The 5,017-nt window shown below is 39.4% G+C and overlaps 1 long non-coding RNA gene across 1 annotated transcript; it reads left to right on the plus strand.

The window, feature by feature from the left end:
- Positions 1-495: 495 nt before the first annotated feature.
- On the plus strand, positions 496-1,535 carry LOC134295435 (uncharacterized). Its single transcript, XR_010002001.1, has 2 exons — positions 496-955; positions 1,042-1,535. It is a non-coding gene; the product is annotated as an uncharacterized LOC134295435 (long non-coding RNA).
- Positions 1,536-5,017: the final 3,482 nt, after the last annotated feature.

Below are 5,017 nucleotides of genomic sequence, written 5' to 3' on the forward strand. Positions count from 1 at the left end.
GATCTATAGGTACCTCTCTGGAAGGTAACAGTGCTCCATGCAGTCCTGCTGGCCATATGACCTTGGAGGTATCTATGGACAACATGTGCTCTTAGGCTTAGAAATGGAGATGAGCATGAACCCCCAGAATCAATACAACTAGACTTAATGTCAAGGGAAAACCTTTACCTTTACTTATTTGGGACCAACAAAGAGATTTAAATTTAAGAAGATAGTGGATTACACCTTGAAGTTTTGAACAATTGAATCAATGGCTGAACAGCCAAGAATGAAAGGTCCACAAATACCTCACTTGCCTTGCAGACATTTTCATTGTTCTGGGTCCCTTCCACACAGCTGAATAAAGTCTCGCATTATCTGCTTTGAACTGGAATATATGACAGTGTGGACTCAGATAACCTGATTCAAACAGATATTGTTATGATTGAGCCTCATGGCTCTGCTTCTGGCAGACGTGGACGTAAGACTCCTCGAGAGTCAGATACTCTCGAGGAGCGAGAAAGAAAGAGGTTGCGAGATATCTTTGCAGAACCATCTGACGAAGAATCTTTTAAGGGGTTCACGGAGAGAATGGAGGAAGAGCTGGTTAGCTCGGAAGAGGATGAGATGGATTGGACTCGGGTAAGGGAGGAGTTGGGTGCCACTGGCAATAATGGGATGGAAGATGAATGGGGACCTTCAGGATTAGACCCATGGACAAGCTGGAGGGATGGGACGGGATCCACAGCTGGGGATGCTGTGGGGCGTAGTCAGAGGTGTTCCAGCTCTGATGAGGAAAGTGATGAGGAAACGCCCGGGTTAAGGAGGGCAGCTGATAGTGATGAGGATTTGTAACTGGCATAAAATGAGGTTTGGGAGCAATTGCAAATTGCGTTGGGCAAGGTAATCTGGACGAACGCTTGGGATCTGTGTGGGACGCTTTCCTGAAGACTGGTGTGTTTTCGTGTGCTGATACGTAAGTTGTTTTGGAATTTGGGTTCAGACGGCGGGAGGAATTGTGTGGGCTTTTGTTTGTGCAAAACCTCTGCTTAATCTCAATAGCTTTGACCTTCCGTCGTCTTCTTGACGGACGCCATCTGCTACTCTGGATTTACGGACTGAAAACTGACTACGGGCTCGCTTTCTCCTATTGGACTTGGAAAACTGCAAACGTCTGATTCTGCCTCTCGACCTTCGGAACGAACTGGGACTACGCTACTGCTTCAATCCTTGGCTGCTGAGTTTGTATTGGAAATTTGCCTTGCTGTGTGAAGGAGTGACTCCTAGTTACTCAAAACATAGTGCTGGCAGCAGAGAGGCATCTGCTGCCAATTAGTTGCATTCTTTTGAACTCTTTGCTTCCCAGCTTCTGTTTGTTTATCCCCAGGCTGAAGCAAGCTGTTTTGATTTTACCCGGATTAAACTCCGGTTTAATCCGGTTTATCTTTTGAACGTTTTTCTTGCCCCTTTTTGTTTTTAAAGGCTAAAGTTGCCTTGCCCTTGTCTTTTACGGGCATTTTGAGTTCTGTAAATCCAATAAACTCTGTTATCTTTGATCTTGTGGCGTTCTGTCCTTGACAGATATTGTGGGATTTTCTGCCTTAATATTCTGGGTTATATGGAAGTGTGGAAGGGCCCTGGTCAGTGGGGCAGAAATATTAGGATTTTTCAGAAGGATTGATGGTTTTCCTTGGAAATTATTATACAGGGGATTTAAATGAAGGCAAATATATAATTCAGACTTTAAGATAGTTCATTTCAATGAGCTTACAGACATAATGGGTGAGAATCCATGTTCGCAAATGTTGACAGTTCCTAATAAATGGGGATTTTTCAAAGATGGAACATTAAAAGAACAGTTGCAATCAATTTCAATGATAAAGAAAAAGTGGGATGTAGAGACCATGTGTAGAGACAATTATGAATTTCTAAGAGGGGATAGTGAGAAGCCTATTTGTATAATCCTTGTTTGCCTCAGTCTTTTTCCAAAACAAAACAAAATGCTTAGTGTTTTATTTTTTTGGGAAAAAACAAATTATGCAGTAAGGGCCTTCTGCCCAGAGTAGGTAAAGATGTACTATGGGAATATGTATTTGAAATGAATTCAAATTTCCAAGGCAGATCCAAGAGTGGTGAAAGAATCTGTAGATTTAATCTGAAAGCTACTGTGAAAACATCTCAACAATTGTTTTCACAGAGAATGGTGAATAGTAGCCACATTTTTGAAATGGGGAGGAGGACTAGACAGCTTGATGTCAATAGCAAGAAACATTCTAAATCAGATCATCAAACAGTCTGTTAGCATTTAGAAAGGATTATGAAGAACTAGCTTGTGTTATTCAAAAACAAGTTATGCTCAACTAATTCTTTCTCTTTTGATAAATGTCACAAGGTTGGTCATAGAAATGCTGTTAATTGATTTTATTTTCATTCAATAAGACTTTTGATAGTCCTTGATGATATTTCATGCAAACAAATTGCTAAAAATATGGATGGGATAGTGCTGTTGGAAGCTGGGTTTGTAACCAGTGATGGAAAAAGTACCCACCAATGGTTGTTTTTCATCCTAGACAGAAGATACTAGTGGAGTGCAACAGATTACTCACAGGGCTTAGTGTGAACTCAGGTCTTTAAGCAGAGATTGGATGACCATCTCAAATAAGTTATTTAGCTGCTTATCCCTACATAACAGACATTTGGACTATGTAGCCACTATGGTCTGTTCATGTTCTATGATCCTGTGTTGTTTACTTATTACAATGATATCACTAACACTAGACAAGAATTGATAGCATCCATTTCCTTGCAAGAATTGATAGCATCAAAGTATAAAGCATTGTATTCATAGGAATAAGAGAGTATCTCTCTTGTGATTCTTCTGATCCCAAATATAAAGAAAACACTTTTCAGCCTTCATCATAGATGGCCCAGATTACAGTTCATTTAATTTTTCCTTTAGGATCAAGCAAACACCAGTGAAACTATTTAAAACGGAGCGTTTTCAATGGGATATAAACATAGAAAAAAAATCATGGGACAATAAAGAGTGATAAATGATAATGGTTAATTGTGGTCAAGGTAAATGGCTTTTATGGAATGGGTTGAAACAAAGTATTATAGACTAGAGAAAAAAAGGAAGGGTCAGAAAAAAATTTAATCAAATTTTAAGGTGAAAATTACAAAGGGAGAAAGGCCTGATGGTTTTCACTTACAAGAAATTAATAGAAAAACAATATAAATTGGAACAAACATTGGCCAAGATATGGAAAGAGGAACTGAACAGTAATGAGTTAGACACTGAACACTGGATCAATTCAATCAAAAATATCCAATATAGAAAGACCAGAGAAACACAAAGATAAATATTGGCCAAATGATATAAACCTCCAATTAAATTAGCTCATGTGACTAAATCAACCACAAAATTATGTTGACAAAAATGCAGAGAAATTGGTTCCTATATGCTTATGTGATGAGAATGTGACAAAGTACAAAAGTTTTATAACTAGATAAAGAAGGAATTGGAGGAATTATTAGGACATCAAATGGAGTTCAATAAAAAAGAATTCTTCATGCAGAAAGTAGATAGGAACAAAAACATTAAAGATTGGGCAGAAATTATAAAATATATGATAGTTGCCACCCAAACAGCTGTGGTGTTGGGCTGGAAAAAGGATAGAAATTGGGAAGTTAAAAATGGCATGAATATTTAGCAGATTTCATGCTTCAAAACTACAGTCTCAAAAGGAGAACCAAGTACACAACAGGCTGAATCAAGAAGACATGGGATCTGAAATAGGAAGACTGATAGAGTAAAAAAAAAAAGGAAACTACAAAGAACTGAATCATACACTCTCCACGATTGATCAATTAAAATAATATTTGAATGAAGGGAAGTACTGTTCTCGGAAGATGGCAGGAGGGGGGGGGGGGAGGGCAGAAATATCGATGGGCACAAGTGAGTGGTGAATGTGGATTCAGCAATGTTAAGAAAATTAAGAGAATAATATTCTGTTTGTATTATGAAATGGTTACTTTATTTCATGTCAAAAGCATTGCATAATAAATAAGTTTAAAAGTGAGGAAATAAAAGAATCACAAACAGCTAAATAATTTTAGACCAAAAGCAGGAAACAGCAACCACATTATCTGTAGCTTTAAACAACAACTCCTCCGTACATGAGGCAGGACATCATGGGCAAGCATACATATGAGGGGTTGTTTGTTCTACTCCACAGTCACACAAGATGGAGGATTCCTCCAGGTAGTGCCATCTTGCCAAGTTGTCTTTTGATCTGCCTACTCCTCTTCTTAGTCTGTTTAGGGACTTCCAAGTTGCCCATTCTTGGTTTGCCCCTGGAGACAGACCTTCATGGGGGGCCATCCAGTTGGAATTGCCTGGTTTCGCTGCCCAGAGGGATACTCTTGCTGTTGCTGGAGGAACATTAAGAGGAGTGGTGGTTCTCATGCAGCTTTTCCTTGATTTGAGTCTGATGGAAGCTGATAGTCATGCAGTGGGTGGCTTTCACAATGTTCGACCTTATTTCTCTCAGTTAGTAGCAATTCCCATTGCACATAAGGGGGGCAATGCCAGCTAACTTGTAGTTTATCAACAGGTGTAGGTTTAAGGCATCCTGTGATTATTCTGCATGTTTCGTTCAGTGCTATGTCCACCTGCTGCTTTGCATGGGCAGACTTGTGCCAGACAGGGCAGGCATACTCAGCAGTTGAGTAAGACAAGGCCAGGGCTGATGTTCTTATTAATTGTGGGTCTGCACCCCATGCACTGCCAGTAAGTTTACATAGAATCTTGTTGTGTGCAGCTACTTTGTGCTCGGTGTTCATGCAGTGTTTCCTATATGTTAGTGTTTGATCTAAGGTGGCATCGAGATATTTAGGATGGAAACAGTGTTCAAGTTCTTGGCCTTCCCAAGTAACTTTCAGTTTCTGTTGGCTTCATGGTTATGTAGGTGGAAAGCACACACTTGTGTCTTGAATTTGACATTATTTTACCCGTGTTTAAAATTTAAAAATATGG

This window comes from Anolis carolinensis, chromosome 1 (assembly GCF_035594765.1).
Source record: "Anolis carolinensis isolate JA03-04 chromosome 1, rAnoCar3.1.pri, whole genome shotgun sequence".
Taxonomy (NCBI): Eukaryota; Metazoa; Chordata; class Lepidosauria; order Squamata; family Dactyloidae; genus Anolis; species Anolis carolinensis.